The sequence below is a fragment of the Equus asinus genome, chromosome 20 (genome assembly GCF_041296235.1).
Source record: "Equus asinus isolate D_3611 breed Donkey chromosome 20, EquAss-T2T_v2, whole genome shotgun sequence".
Taxonomy (NCBI): Eukaryota; Metazoa; Chordata; class Mammalia; order Perissodactyla; family Equidae; genus Equus; species Equus asinus.
The window spans coordinates 27769568-27784384 of record NC_091809.1 but is presented as its reverse complement, the minus strand read 5'-3'; the positions used below and the strand labels follow the sequence as shown (position 1 = coordinate 27784384).

At 41.1% G+C, this 14817-nt stretch overlaps 1 long non-coding RNA gene across 1 annotated transcript; it reads left to right on the top strand.

Annotated features, from left to right (window-relative positions):
• Positions 1 to 244: 244 nt before the first annotated feature.
• Positions 245 to 6493, top strand: LOC123278703 (uncharacterized). Its single transcript, XR_011496020.1, has 3 exons — positions 245 to 706; positions 791 to 901; positions 4169 to 6493. It is a non-coding gene; the product is annotated as an uncharacterized lncRNA (long non-coding RNA).
• The last annotated feature ends 8324 nt before the right edge of the window (positions 6494 to 14817 follow it).

Sequence of the window (14817 nt, the reverse complement as noted above, 5' to 3'; positions counted from 1 at the left end):
TAAGCTTGGGGATGTCCCTTGCTTTCCCCAGCTTTGCACAGAATCAATGGCCTCTATTCTAGACAAAGGATGCTCTGGGTCAGTCCATGGAAAAGGTGAGGATGGGAAGAGTACTGGATGGACGTGGGCAGAAGTACCTCGCACTTCACAAATGTTATAGATGACCATTTGTTTTTGTCCTTCCACTAGAGGGTAAGAGCTGAAAAAACATAAATCTTCTGTTTGTTGTTTTTAGTTCCCAAGGCCCAGCACAGAGCCAGGTGCACAGAATGTCCTCAGCACTGTTGGTTGAATGAAATTAGGGATCTTCATGAAACATCATGATCTGTTTGAAAGCCACATTATGGAGTCACTACCATCTTCAGTTCAAGTTGAAATACCATTCTGGACCCAAAGAGCATTTCTCTTTAGGGATCATGGACAGTAAGATCCAAGATGGTCACTATTCAGTCAGAGGCATCCATGGAGTGGAGATGAAAATGCTCTTGGTTTTCTTGCTCCAGATGTATGAGAAGCCTCATTTTTACTCCTCCCCAGGATTCTGAAATTTAAAGCTACAGCTCAGCTCTTCATCTTGGGCTGCACTTGGTGTCTGGGAATCCTGCAGGTGGGACCAGCTGCCCACGTCATGGCCTACCTCTTCACCATCATCAACAGCCTGCAGGGCGTCTTCATCTTCCTGGTGCACTGCCTCCTCAGGCAGCAGGTACCACTGTGTGACACCCACTCAGGATTCTGCCCATCTCATTCCTCCCAGTGAGCTGACCCAGAGTCTGCTTTGCCTCTGCAGGTCCAGGAGCAATACAGGAAATGGTTCGCAAGGGTCAGGAAAACCACAGCTGAGTCTGAGAAGTAGACGCTCTCCAGCAGGGCCGTGTCTGATGCCTACAAACACAGTGTGGTAAGGGCACACATTGCTCCCAGAGCACTTCACTAACAGATCTGCTTGAGCAGCACATGCCTACCACACCGGGCAGCCTGGGTATATAGGAGGAGATGCCCCAGAATGACTCACACTTAATTTACTCCTGTACTCATTCAGGCACTCCCCTGTCATGAAAGGCGTTCTTCCCGCACTTTTGTCTACTGTCTTTCTATGCTCATCTTTACTCTTGCACATGGAGGTCCCATTCCCCACACGTGTGGAGCACCCATTTGGTGTCACAGGGTCAATGTGCTTTTTAATTTTCCTTGGTGAGAAGATAGAAGACACTTACTCACAAGCAGACAAAGATGCTATAGTAAGCTCCATAAGCAGGAACTAATGATCTGAAGCAGTGATGCACGAGGCACTCAGAGTCACAGCAGCATCCTTTATCCCAAGTCATTCCATGCCACCCCTCTATATAAAAAAATAAGTACATGGTATATATAGTCATAATGGGAAAGTAAAATAAGCATTAACTTGGATTTGAAACTTTCCTTAAAAGTCTGCAATCGTACCTGGTATTTTCAAAACACACAGACAATGCAAAACCAGGGAGGAGAATCCCAGAAGCGTAGGAGAGATCCCAGCGTGGTGAATCACACCAAGCGTTTGTGTTTTCAGTTACAAACCCTCTTCTCACATTTTTGTTCACATGTTCTTCACATCAGCACTAGGAGGTGAGTTTTATGATGCTCCCATATGATAGGTGAAGAAGGTGAGACTCATGCGGTCTGTATAAATTGTGCAAAGATTTGAGCCAATTTGTTCTTTCTCTCAACTTCCATGAGCTCCCACCCTGCCTGGCAAGGCCTCTGTATTTCCCTCCTCCGCCTGCTGGCCCCCCCTCTGCAACTGCCACTTCCCAAGTACTCCACTCCTCAAATTTCTCAACTTTCTAACTCTTCCCTCTTCCCAGCACATGTTCCTACCAACTTCTTCACAGGGAAAATCAACTCAGCAGGATGCAACAAGGTCAACTTTGTGTGCTCAAAAACACCAGGCATTTGAAATCTGGTCCATTCTCTCCTCATTCCTTGTCCCCACAGATAGACAAAATGTGCTTCCTACATTTCAAGGCTAATCCCTCTGCCTGTATTTGGTTGCTGACACTTGATTTCTCAATAACTTTACATCATTGCTCGTACATTATGTCTCTGGTCCTTGCACGGTCTCCCTTCTCAACAGCTTCCTTGTAACCTTCACTGCAACATTCTAAGTCTCTCTCTTATTAAAAATTATTGTTATACACTTGATCCCTCCCTCTTTTTCCTCTATACACTCAAAACTGCCATTTGCCTCCTTTCTGGAATGAAAAATCTCTCTCTTAAGCTTACAATGAGCTTCATATCACTGGCTGGAGTAAATATCTTTTGGTCCTCTCAGTAGTACTGGATGCTGTGGTTACTGCCTCCATCATGAAACTTCTCTTTGTCTCTGGCTTCCATGTCTCAACACTCCCTGGGAATCTTCCTATCTCTCGAGCTGAACTTTATTCATCTTCTTTAGATTTCATCTACTGTAGCTGGCTTAGTTCTAGAAACACGTCTATGCTCATATTATACCTGCCTCAAAGACAGTCTCGTGCACAGGGACTCACTGCAGAAGGAAATGATGGCCAAATATATTTCTCTAGCCCTGAAGGACCCACGAGCCCCAGACCACTACCTCCGATTGCCTACTTGACATCCCTACTTAGATATCTCGGAAGCAGCCCAACATGGTCATAACAGAACTTATCATCTTTTTCACCAACTCAGCCCTCTTCAGGGTTTCTCATCTCCTTGGACGGCATCTGCACACATCTTGTCGCACCAGTCAGGACCTGGAACATCCTTCACATTCTCCTCCTCCCTACCTTGTTCCACCCTAAACCAACCCATGGCTAAATTTTGCTAATATTTCCCCTCAGTGCTTACAAATCTGTCTCATTGACACCATCTCGATCACCTCCCTAATTCCAGCTCCCATCTTCCCTTGGCTTAATTTCAATATCCCCCTAACTCATCTCTCCTCTACTCTTCTCCCTCTTCCAATGAGTTTTTCACGTAAAATTCAGAGTTATTTTCTCAAAACAAAAATTTAGTCATGTACCTCCTTGCACAGAAATCCTCCAAATGATTCCCCATTGCCACTAGGAGCAAGACCAAAATATATGAGGATTCCAATTCACCCACATCCTTACCAAAACTTGGTATTGTTTTATTTTATACCTTAGTTTATGTGAAATATTTTTCATTATGGTTTTGATTTGCATTTTCCTAATGTCTAATGATGTTGAGCATATTTTCACGTGCTTATTAGGCATTTGCATATCTCCTTTGGGGAAATATGTATTCAAATCCTTCCCCTATTTTTGAGTCATTTCTCTTTTATTGATCAGTTTTAAGAACTCTATATATGTTCTGGGTACAGGTCCCTTGCAAGATATATGATTTGCCATTATTTTCTCCCATTCATAGGTTGGCTTTTCAATCAATTGATAGCAGCCATTGATGCAGAAAAGCCTTTAATTTTGATGAAGTCCAATTTATCTATTTTTATGTTTACTTGTGCTTTGTGTGTCATATCTAAAGAGAATTGCCTCCACCAAGGTCACAATGATTTATGCATATTTTTCTTCCAAGTCTTTTAAAGTCTTAGTTATTACATTTATGTATATGATCCATTTGGAATTAATTTTTTTTAAAGTGTGAGGTTTTTAATATGGTGTGAGGTCCATATTCTTTTCCATATGGATATCCAGTTGTCCCATCATCATTTAAAATGGAACAAATTTTTTTTTCCTAGCAAATTGTCTTCCTGTTCTTGTCAAAATAAGTTCTTCATAAATGTAAAGGTTCATTTCTGGACCTTTGACTCTGTTACACTCATCTGTCTTGGCTACGGTGGCTTTGTAGTGAGATTGAAGTTGGGGAACTGACTCTACAAGTTTGTTCTTCTTTCTCAATACTGTGTCAGCTATTATGGACCCCTTGAAGTTCCTAATGAATTTTAAGATGTGCTTGTCAATTTCTTAGAAAAATTTAACTGGGATATTGATAAGGATTGTGTTAAACCTGTAGATTAACTTGGGGCGGGGGGTTGTACTACTATCTTAAGTATGTTAAGTCTTCTGATCCATGAAAATAGGATGTTTTTCCATTTATTTAGGTCTCGTTTGACTTCTCTGACAATGATTTATAGTTTCAGTGTAAAAATCTTGTAATTTTAACACTATCTCTTTTTTATCTTCTTTCTCAGGACAATTAAATTAACAGCTAAACCGAAGATATTGTATCCTGGAAAGTTCTGAACTGTCATCCTTTGGGCAAAGATTACAGAAAATACTTTTTCATGTTTGTTACAAGAAACTCTTCGTGTTGCCATTGTGGGAGAAAGTATCAGGAAATGTTTGACATTCAGTTGCTGGAGAATTGGGGTCTTATGGGCCATACAGCATGCTCATCTCACTCCCACAGAGTCAAGGAGCTATGACCCATTTCCCCAGCTGCCTTGGATAAAACCCTCTGCTCCAACCTCCTCTTCTGCAAGGAAGTTCCTCAAGTTGAAGATACATTACAAGGATAATGAACCTTAGAGGACTTTCTTAAAATAGCATCAGAGAGGAAAATAATGTTCAAATACTGCGTGTAAGTAAACATTTAATCCAGTTGCCCAACTTTCCTGGTTTTAGTGCTGAAAGTCCTCTGGCACATGAGACACTTGGGTTACAGGCCAACTAGGACAGTTTGTCTCCCTGCTGACCTGCCTCAACTTCTTCACTCTCTATCTCTAAGGCTTACAAATTTATTCATTCAAAAATATATATGTTTTTTACTCACCGTGTGCTGCACACAGATCAAGACAGATTCAGTTCCTGATTTCACAGAGCTTACGGGTAAAAATATATTTCCTCAGAGTAAAATCAGAAACCTCTGAATAGAGTCTCTACATCCTTACATTTTACAAGCTGAGCTGTGAGATAAGGTGTATATTGCTACTGCAAATTTTGTAAGTTATAGCTATACATAACATATTACTCATGTATGCATATATATGCATCCTCAGCATATAATCTAGAGGAAATCTAAATCCAGAGTGGTTACACTTACACGAAATTCCCTGTGGGCCCCACTGACCAAATCTGCATCAATTTGAGTGTCCAGGAAAATGACTGTAAATGATTATAAAATATTAAATAAAAATACCCATGAGTCCATAGTGACACATAAAATATCAACTCTAAATGTAGAAGATATGATAGAATTAGAAGATCATGGGTTTTTCAATATCCAATAAATGGCATGGGGTGAAAGGCTGCTGGAGGACAAGCTGGTCCTACAGAGCCCAAGAATCCCCTCAGATTACTGGTTCATCACAAGGGCCAAGGTGCACGTCTACAGCGTGGAGATCGGCCAGTCACCATCTGAACTTAATGATCAGGCTTAACATCACCACTATGGGAAACCTGACATCACATATCTCTTGAGAAGACATGAAGTTATAACATCCCATTTGTGGTGAATAAAGAATTATTGACAAATCAGTCTGACCCAAACCTAATCCAGCCTTCAGACCAAGAGTGGACAAACTGGAGCATGCAGGACAAGTGCAGGCAGCCACCTGCTCTTGTGAATAAAGATTTATTGGAGCACAGCCACACCCATTCATGGATGTATTGTCTATGGCTGCTCTCACGCTACAGTGTCAGAGTTGAGTAGCCATGACAGAGACTGTAAGAATGACAAGGTGAAAATATATACCACCTGGCCCTTTATAGGCAACCTTTCTGGCACCTGTTCTTCCAGATCTAACCTTCAGTATACACAGAATACAGAGGACAGAAGAACAGGTTAAATGACATCAAGAGGAAACAATCAGGCAAATTGAGAGTGTAGGGCATTCAACAAGCCATTGGCCTGGACTCTTCTAAAGTCAATAGCATTTTGAAAAGTGACTAGAGCCTATTCTATATGAAAAGAGGCAAAAGTGACATCACGATCAAATTCAGCGTAAATTTTAGTGGGACTCTGGTTCGGAAACACAGCTATAAAAATATTTTGGAGCAATTGGGATAATTTGAATATGGATCAGATAGTCAATGTTATTAGGAAATTGATGATTTTCTTGAGTGTCACAAAAGTAAGTGGTTATGTAGACCACATTCTTTAAATTCTTCAACATTTGATGAAGAAATATTGAAGAATGGAGTGTCATGTCTGCCTCTGACCATCAAATGTTTTAGCAATAAAATGTGTATGTGTGTATATACATTAAGAAAGATTTTTTTAATGTGGTACTACATTAATAATTGTTGACGTTAGATGGAGGATATATGAGTGGTTTGTATCATTCTCCCAAATTCTCTGTATGTTTAAAAATTGTAAATAGAGGGGCTGGCCCCATGGCCGAGTGGTTAAGTTTGTGCGCTCTGCTGCAGGCCGCCCAGTGTTTCATTGTTTCGAATCCTGGGTGGGAACATGGCACTGCTCATTAAACCACGCTGAGGCAGCGTCCCACATGCCACAACTAGAAGGACCCACAATGAAGAATATATAACTATGTTCTGTGGGGCTTTGGGGAGAAAAAGGAAAAAAATAAAATCTTTAAAAAAATTTGTAAATAGAAGTTACATAAAAGTAAATAAACATATTAGTTATTATTTCATTAAAATATATACCCTCATGAATTCCTTCATATCCAGAAAATACATTTTCCTCCTCTACAAGAAACTAATTTTGTAAATAAATATGTTATAAATATATGAATTTGCATAGCTACATGGTGATGAAATTAAATCTGCAAACTAAAAATAGAATATTAAAATATTAGAAGAAGATAGAGGGGATCTCCACCTCTGCCTAGGAAACAGAAAATGGAAATGAGTATCACTCCCAACTTAACAATAAGAAAAATCCATATAAACTGCAGAATCATTCTGCTGCACCCACAGAGAGCAGAGATAACAGGACAACAAAGTAGCCTAAAATCTAAGGGAAGACAGGCTCGTGCAGCAGAGACTGTCAGGGCACTGGCTCACCTGTGACAGAGCACAAAAGGCAGGGATCTGGGTGCCACACAAACGGTTAAGAAGAATTCACCTTCACTTTTTAATGAATTGACCAGGGCCAAGGTGGGCAATCGTGTGAGTGTAGAATCTCTGAGGGAGTGGCAGGAACGTGCAGAGACCCTCCCTGAGATGCAGCCACGCTGGGCGGGTCTACAGCTGAAGGCGGAGCAGTGAGGAAAACCCTTTGGCAAAACAGCCGCCACCAAAAGCACAAGATCACAAGGTAACGCTAGAATAAACTGAAGCCCAGGGCGCAATGACTCCTGACGGGATACACTCAAGCCCCCTCAAAAACAGCCCAGCAGAAGAATAGTGTGTCCACTTCCAGTAATAAATAATATATCCCTCAGCATCAGGTGCCCTACACACATGCCAGCATTCAATCAAAAATTATGAAGCACCAGCAAAAGCAAGGAAAAACAACCCCTGAAGAAATCAACAGAACCAGACAAAGATAAACCAACAGTCGGAATGTTAAATAATTATGATTAACATGTTAAAGACAGTGATGCAGTAGATCTCAGCTGAGGGAACATTTTACCCCAGGGAACACTTGGAAATTTCTGGAGACACCACTGGTTTCACAGGTGGAGGGGTCCCTACTGGTATCTAGTGAGTGAAGGCAACAGATTCTGCTCGACAGTGTACAATGCACAGGACAGCCTCAGCCACAAAGAATTTCCAGCCCCCAAAATGTCAACAATATTGAAGTTGAGAAATTCTGCCCTAAACTCCCTTATGTTACACAGACGCTAAAAATAGGCGTCTTCCTTTTCTCCATTAGAAACAGGAATATTTCTACAGCGACATATAAGGTGTAGAGAGAAAGTAGCTTTTAACAGGAAATTTCACATGCTCTTCTGTTATCCCGAAGGTTGAGAAGCCCTGTTGTACCTGAAAAGGTAAGCAATATGTATGAACATATGGGAAATTTGAAAGGAAAGTAGAGGCCACGACTTAAAATTTCATTAATAACATGCTTTCAGTCAAAACCGAAAGGCACTGAAAAATATTGACAAGCTTTACTACTTAAAGTTTCTTGATAAAGTCACCATTAACAAGGCCTGATGACAATATACTAAATTATTTGCATGTTAATGAGAGATTAATGTCTATAACATACAAAGAACTTCCAAAATTCAGTAATAAAAAGGCTAACAAAATATTAGAAAGAGATATTCATAGGTCATTAACAGAAGAAGAAAAACTAATTGCTGGCAAATACACAGTAATCGAGGAAATTAAAATTAATACAACAAGGAGCTAATACTGTCAAGCATTAGATTGGAAAAGTCTACGGGACTGGATAGCATTCAACATTGGTTAGGCCATGGTGAAATGGATAGCCCCATATGGTACGAGGGTAAATTGATATAGACACTGTATGTTGCAATTCGGTCCTAGCTACGAAAATTTAAGATGCAAACACCCTGGGGCCCAGACATCCCACCTCTTATAATCTCCCTTGGAGAAACACTCCCATGTTCATAGAAAAATATTACAGGAAGGATTTTTGCAGTATATGTGCCAAAGGGAAAGAGCAGAAGAGACGCAAGCAGTAGAATGGACAACACAAGAGTGAACCCTGATGTGGACCAGAGACCTTGGTGATTGTGACGTGTCAATGGAGGTGCCTCCATTGTAACTGGGGTACCCGTCTGGTGAGGGATGTGGATGACAGGAGAGGCCATACATGTGTGAGGGCAGGGGGCACGTGGGAAATCTTGTACCTTCCTTAATTTTGCTGTGAACCTAAAACTGCTGTAAAAAGCTAAGATTTCTAAAAATAGAGCAATTTGGCCGAGGCTCAAATCTTCTCTAGAGGCTGCCCACTTGCTCTCCTGTCCTCTCAGGTGCCCCGGAAACTACTACACCAACGCGGTCACTCTCACACTTTGCTTCTGAGCTCACCAGTGAGCTGGGAGAATCTTCCCAAAGGACCGTAACCCAGTACAAAGACAAAAGCCTTTTTATGGCATTTAAGAGTGCACAGCAATAGCCATTCATGTTACTTAAACGTTAGTAATTACAAATAATCTATTAGGGAGTAAAAATGAGCATTTCCAAATTAAAACTGTTTTTCTTTTTTCTATTTTTCATAGGACTAAATTCAGTATTCTACCCTGAAATCTGGCCTCAGTGCTTGGCAAAGTTGGGGAAGTTGTAGGGTAAGTGTGCCTGCAGAGAACTGAAGGGCCTGTGTTTGGGGGGAAGGACGCTTTGCCAAATGGAAAACATCAGAACTGTTTTGACTTCGTTGTGCTTTTCAATCACTGTGATTCTTGTCCTCTAATTAAAAAGGACTGTTAATTTTTCTTAAATATGCAGGCATTCATGAATCAGGAATGACAAAGTAAATGGGGGTCTATCTCTCAGAGTAAAAAAGAATAAAATACATCTGTCTATAACACAGCTTCTACACTGACATGAAATGAGCTACAATATACATAGTTGAGTGTAAAAAAGAAACTTGAAATACAGTCTGCACAGTAATGTTAATTCTTATGAACAGTAAAATATGGTATTTTTTACACGTGCAAAGTGAGGAGCCTAAGTTTGTGGACACTGATTAACGGGTATGATAACTTCTATAATGTCTGAGCTGTTGCAACAAGAATATGTTATTACTGATGTGATTAAAAGGTTCTAAGTTCTGCCCTGGGTTTTTAAGGAAAAACACACATTCTATCCATAAAGAATTTCTGCTGAGGGGAGTAGGATCAGGGCAGGGTTCAAGAAGAAATCTGGCAGAATCTCCAATTTGTGGATGGTTATTTAAAACTACAACATAAGCACACAGTATCTGTGTACTTAATAAACAGAGTATAAAAAGAAGAGGTGTCTTCTGGGTGTTTGGAAGAATAGTCAAGTTTTCTCAGTTATTACCCATTTTTGTTTTGACATGAAGATCAAATAGAAAAACAGAAAAAAGACAATGCTAAAATTTCTCACGAAGAGCAGTAGTGTGGGAACACAGGCAGCTTTGGGGTCCCAGCCTCCCCAGGCCTTACACATGCGACTGCAGGGAGCCACAGATCTCAGCTCAGTGTGGGGGCCGTGATGCTCTGGGTGAAGGGGGAGCAGTAAGTTATGGCTGTACACGGACTCACCCTCTCCCCGCCCCTTACAGAGAATTCAGCCTTTGACCGTTCAGTTCTCCAGCTTCCAGACGCTGCAGCCCTGCGATCTGTGTTAGACCGTGGGCCTCAATTCTTCTTATCAGGGTAACAGGTCAAGGATTTCACAGACAGGTCTGGGGTCTTTGCCGTTCTCCACCCTCAATATCACATCCGTATGTCTGTCAAGTAATCAACCATGTACCCACTTCAAGTTTCCAAGTCCTCCTTCAGAACTACAGAATTTACTAATAGGGAGCAGTTTAACAAATTAGAGTTCAACCATAGGAAAATCTATGGAGCTGTGAAAAAAGACTACAGTAATATGTACATAAAAAGGAATATTTTCATGTGAAAATGCTAGTTGCAGAACCGTACACGTATTTAATACAGGTTTTTAAAATATAGGTAGATACATAAAAATAAGTAGATTAATATTTAGAAAAATGGTTGGGTACATTACAAAGTGTGAGTCGTGAGTCCCTTTGTAAAGGAGAGAGACACGCATGTTCACATGTGCCTGTGTGTTGCAGGGCTCAGCTATGCGACATAAGGGAAATTTCTCATATTTTGCTGAGCACATGCATTGATTAAGTCATTTAAAAAGAGAATACTGATATATTTCTTATGATGTGAAAAAGAAAAATAAATTCCAAGTTGCTACAAAGCAAAATACTTTGAAAACTGATACCTGAATTGGCTCACAATTCTCCCCAAAGGACCGTAACCCAGTACAAAGACAAAAGCCTTTTTATGGCATTTAAGAGTGCACAGCAATAGCCACTCATGTTACTTAAAAGTTAGTAATTACAAATAATCTATACATGCATGCACACATTGTTAACTCCTTAAAGTAAATAAGAAGAATGAAGGAATACGATAGAAAGTGTGCAAAAGGTATGAGCAGGTAACTCACAGAGAGAAGTGTCAAAATGCAAAAATACATGAAAATTTGTTGAAATTTACACTGGTAAATGAGAGAAGTACAGACTGAAATGATAAGATAAATTCTTTACCCTTCAAATTGGGGAAAATGAAAACCTTTGATAATGTATAATTTCAAGATTCCAAGACATCTGTGATCCCTAAGCGTCCTAATGGAATCTTAGAATTGTAGAGTTGAGAGGTACCGTGCAGTTCACCTGGTCTGGCCTCGTCATCCTAAGGATGGAGGCACCTGTGTGCTCAGAGAGGTTGGCTTATATTCTTGAAGTCTTTGACTTTCTCCATCCACAAATATATAAGGCACACACCTTCTAGACATTTTAAAGTCCCTGCATCTCTCTTCTTTCATTAATTTCCTTCTAAATGAGATAGATGATTGACCTACCATAGAAGTCACTTAAGTCGCAGGTTTACACATTTTTTCATGTTAAAAATGAAATTTAAAACAGTGTGAATGTGGGAGACTCATCCTCTTCTCTAGCACCTGGGTAATTTGATAGATCCTACTAGACAGAAGTTTGGCAGAACTTATTACAATGTAAAACACACATGCTCTTCAACCAAGTACCTGAAACACTTGATGAATCTCCTAAGGAAATTTACAAATGATCCCCTTGTGATATTTCTGATATGTTCACTGCAGAATTATTGTAACAATGAGAAACAAGAGCCCATCTAAATGTGCATCAAACAAGGAATGGAAGGTATAATTTATTCATATTGTGTAATCTAAATATATGCAACGGCAGCCACAAAGAGAGATGTGGAACTGTATGTACGTCATGCGAAAACTCTCCAAAAAGTACTGTTGCCTGAAGGACAAGTTGAGAACAATTGATAGTATGAAAAAGTTTATGTTAAAACACAACTGCAACTATAGTAAATATAAACATTTTATACATAAAACAACCATAAGAAGACTCTGAAAGGTGCAGAGAAGGCAGACAGCACAGGGACTCTGAGACCCAAGGAAATATGCAGTGTTGATTCTGTGGGTTTTCTTCCTGCCTCATACATCCAAGACTTGGAATGAAGAGGTTGCAACCCAGAAATACCAATGGGTGCAGATAAAAGAAGTGCCACCGAGAGAAGCCTGCTCCCCCTTAGCCAAAAGAGCGAGAAGGGGCAGGCAACACAACAGAGAGTAGGTCAACAGTAACTGCCCACTCCAACCAAACACCACAGAAAACACTGTGTCTTCCCCTCAACAGCAAAGATGAGGTGGGAAGCCCAGCCCTCCATTCCTGCCGTCTGTAAGGAAGCGCTCCTCCCACCCCACGGGCTGCAGCAGAGAAGGAGCTGGGACGCTCATCATGCCCATTGGAAAGAGCCCCTGTCTGTGGAGTCAGTGGAGGCATGTGGGGAGGTTTCTCCACAGCCCAGTCAGGTGGTATCAGCAGAGGCCTGGTTGTGAGCGAGACCCTCCAACCCCACACAGCGGTAACAACGTATCACTCCCCCATGGGAGCATCACTGGAGCCCAAGCAGGAAAGCTGGATCCCACCCTCGTGGGCCAGAAACGAGATGGCAGCCCTTTTCCCACTGCAATGATGTCAGAGGAGTCAGCCAAAACTGAAGACTTTAGTAACATAATACCTTAAGTTTATGAGTCTAGGACTTTGAAAACACAATACCTTACATATCCAGGGTACAATGAAAAAGTCATTGTCCTCCCAAGAACCAGGAAAATCTCAGTTTGATATGAGACACGTGTTAGAATGATCTGACAGGTATTTTCAAGCCCCCGTCAGAAAAAATGTTCCAATGCTCAATCACAAACAAAGTTCTCTGAAACAAATGAAAAACCAGAAAGTCTCGGAAAAGAAATAGAAAACCTTCACAACGAAAGTGATGATATAAAGAAGACCTAAATAGAAATATTAGACCAGAAAAATCCAATATCTGGAATGAGAAATCTACACAACGGGCTCAATAGCAGAATGGAGACAAAAGAGGGGGATAAATCAGTGAACTTGAAGACAGAACAATTTAAATTATCCAGTCAGATCAAAGAAGACTAAATAGAATATACAAAAAAAAAAAATGATCACAGTCTCTGGGACATGCGGGACTATAAGAAAAATCTAATATTTGTGTCCTTGAATTCCAGAGGGAGATTAAAAACGAATGTGGATCTGAAAAGTTATTCAGGACAAAGGCTAAAAATATCCTGAATTTGTCAAAAGACAAAAAGCAATGGATTCGAGAAGCTGCGGCTACTCCAAGCTGGGTAAACTCAAATCTAGGCCAAGATACAGCACAATGACACTTTTGAAACTAAAGACAAAGAACGAACCCTGAAACAGTGAGAATAAGGAGGCCTGATCTATAAGGCAGAACAACTGGAATCACTGCTGACTGGTCATCAGAAACCACGGGGGCCAGAGCAAGGCACACACTCTGCAAGTGTTGAGACAAAAGAGTTGTCATCCTAGAATTCTATGTACAGAAAAAATATCCTCAGGAATGAAGGGGAAATGAAGACATCTTTTTTAAAATTAAATTTACTTTTTCCCCAAATATTAAGTAAATGTGATGTAACGGACTAAATTGTGTCCCCCTAAAATTCATATGCTGAAGCCTGACCCCCGTGTAAGGATATGTGGAGATGGGCCCTTTAGGAATAATTAAGGTGAAATGAGGTCATAAGGGTGGGGCCCTAGTCCCACAGGATTGATGTCTTTTTTTCTCCCAGGGTAAGATTTGCCCTGAGCTAACATCTGTTGCCAACCTTCCTTTTTTTCCCTCCCAAAAGCCCCAGGGCACAGCTGCATATCCTGGTTGTCAGTTGTTCTGGTTCCTCTACACGAGCCACCATCCCAGCATGGCCCCCGACAGACGGGTGGTGTGGTTCTGCAACCGGGAAGTGAACTGTGCCACTGACATGGTGAGCACTGAACTTTAACCACTAGGCCATCAGGGCTGCTCAGGCCTGACGTCTTTAAAGGAGAGGAAGAGACAACAGAGATCCCTCTCTTCTGTTCCACACGCAGAGGAAAGGCCACATGAGGACAAAGCGAGAAGGCCTCCATCTGGAAGCCAGGAGAGAGACCCACCAGAAACCAGCCCCGCCAGCACCTTCATCTTAGACACCCAACCTCCAGAACTGTGAGAAAGTAAATTTCTGTTGTTGAAGCCACCCATGCCACGCTATTTTGTTATGGCAGCTTTAGCAGACTACTACACATGGACGTGTAGAAAACACAGAAAATGTAAAAGCTGAAAGCAAAGAAAATCACCATAATCCCACCACATAGACTACTGGAAGATTTTGGGAGTGTGGTTTTGTCCTCTTCTAAAACGTACCACGAATATTTTCCTTTATCAATAAATATGATTCGGGGACCATTTTGACATTGTTGAAGAGTGAGACAACTTGGTTTTAGACCTGCCGGGGTCTGGGATGTTAGGCAGGATGAGGGGGACCTCTGTGGTGCTGGAATATTACACCTCATGATTGGAGGACAGTTATGGGCACGTGCATGTGGGATAAAGTGACACCCAACTGTACACACGGTCGTCCCACTGTCAGGTTCTCGGTTTAGACCTTGCACGATCATCCCATAAAAATGTAAGCTTTGCAGGAAACTGGGTGAAGGGTACACGGGACAGCTTGGTGTCGTTTATGCAACTTCCTGTAAATCTATATTTATTTCAAAATAAGAACTTTGAGAAATCTGTAATAGATAATAAATAGACAGATCTTTTCATTCTCAATCGAGATCCTTGTAGGGGCAAAGAGATCAGTCGAATGATTCCTCACATTTGGGAGGCCTTTT